Source organism: Pseudorasbora parva, chromosome 9 (genome assembly GCF_024679245.1).
Source record: "Pseudorasbora parva isolate DD20220531a chromosome 9, ASM2467924v1, whole genome shotgun sequence".
NCBI lineage: Eukaryota > Metazoa > Chordata > Actinopteri > Cypriniformes > Gobionidae > Pseudorasbora > Pseudorasbora parva.
Window position 1 is genome coordinate 631,802 of NC_090180.1, and position 2,362 is coordinate 634,163.

Genomic DNA, 2,362 nt, shown 5'->3' on the forward strand with positions numbered 1-2,362 from the left:
CACAGAATTTCAGTTCGGCCAACTGAAAAATGTAGATGTGATCGGTCACTAGAAAATGTTCGGTTAGAATATATTTGTTTTGTTTCCAGTGCAGGCGATGTTGTGAGAGCTCCAGAACGGTGTGTGTACCGCATGCTGTGTGCTGTCAGCTTGCCTCATCATTCATAACCTCAGGAGATGTGGTTAGGACATTCTCATCACCACGCGCTTTTCTCTTCGTCTCAGTGAGATTTTGAGATGTGATTATAATCAACAGTAACATATTTCCACAGAGGGGGAGTAAGGTTATTACTTCATACCAAGTTCAGTAAAACATGTGAAAACATAAAGACAATTCTCCTTATTTGTATTATTACAAACTAAACTATATGTCATTTCCCCTTTAGCAGCCATTTTATTTGGCGAAGGAAGTAGGCCTGTTCAGGAGTCTAAGATGGTCTGCATGTTTGGTTAGTTAGTTCTGTAACACCACAAAACTTCAAAGTTGGTAATTTTGAGGAAAATGATCAGTGTTTGTAGATTTACAAGAGCTTGTGGTCACACTTTAGATTAAGTTACAACTCTCACTATTAACTATGACTTTCCCCTCAATAAATAATCAATGCTTATTAATAGTTAGTGAGGTTGTTAAGTGTGAGTATTGGGTATGATTAAGAGAGATGTATATGATCATGCAGAATAATTCCTTCATATGTGCTTTATAAGCACTAATAAACCGCTAATATCTTAGTAATGTAGGAACTGAACCCTAAACCGTAGTGTTCCAGAGTTAGTTTGAGTTTTATTTCGGGTTGGCTTCGTGCTCTGTGTTTGCTATGGAGGCTTGTTTCTGCCACAGAATAACACATAAAACGGAAATCGCTAATTTATCACTCGATTCTGACTTTATAACACGCAACTGCAAGATGTAAGCTCACAATTGTAAGATAAGAAGTTTTTATTTAAGAAGCAATTATTTTTCAAAATGTTTTATTCTGAGTTGGAAAAGTTTCCCAAGCTAATCAGCATATTTTGACTATCAGTGTTTCATATCCCCGTTCTTGGATAGATTCAGAGCTTTTCTCCCAGTTTAATCCATGTCTTAACTTTAATGTACATTTATATCACTCATTTGATACCGTGCCCTTATTGTCTGCTTGCTTTTACATCGTGCATTTTGCACTCTCAATTACAAATGGAAAGACATTGCATATTGATTTATTTGTAATTACACTGTTGTAGACCAATATTTTAGTATTCAATATTAACTTTTATTAGCATTCATAACCAGTTAATATTCTGTATCTGTATTATTACTTTTTTAATATTTATAGTCATTGTTAATCATTGTGTGCTTGAATACTGAGTGTAGGAAGAGGACTGTGAGACCAATGTAAGTGTGTAGTCTGAGTTTTAATACCTATGTGTTCTCAGCATTTAGTTATATATTCTGTGCTAATGTAGACTTAACGGTCTGTTTTATGTTCTGTGTATATGTTGACTTACACATTTATACATTTCATTTTAATGGACATTACATTTTGTTCACCTGGAGTATTTTTTTTTCTCAGAGTGTCTATTTGCCTCATTGGAAAAGGCTATTTACACTAACTCCACCCACTATTGTCTGGACAACCGCCTAGCAACCACCCAGAGTACCTTAGCTACTGCCTAGCAACACCCTAACAACCACCCAAAACACCATTTTTGTTAAAAACAAGCATTTATTATATAGTCTTCCGCGTTATCTTTGGCTAAATTACATTGGTTACATTGGTAAATGTAACTCATCCCCCAGCTTTTGTCGTACACTCATGAATGAGTCGTCAAATCATGCGGCTTATTGAGGAGAGGTGTGTTATGACTTTAATAAACAATTGGGGGTACGACGTGCGCCTCAGGGGCGAAAAAGTAGCTGAATAAATCCCAACACTTTAGACCAGAGATCAGAGAAAGCTGGAATGAAGACGATCTGCCAGAAAATGTCTTTCTCTCCTATGTCAGATGTCTGACAGATAAAATAATAAAAAAGAAAATCTCTTTGCAAAATAACTAGTGTCCGGTCCTGTGAATCAAACTATAAAGGGGACAAAGCTTACATTTTAAGTCTACAACTGTTGACCTTAACCCACCGGTAACCCTAACCATCCGACCTGTCCTCAGCTTTGCCCATACAGTGTGGACAGTACTTCATATTTTTATGCAAGCACAAAGTATTTAATGTCAACTAATATAAGTGTGACCACAAAACTTTAATTTGTAAAGCGTCGGATTATCATTTAGTAAATTAAATGTACCTGTAGATTTTCATCTGGTTGGATTTTGTTTATAATACACAGTTTCTGAACAAATGCTTATAATACACAGAACCCCAGAGTTGGTC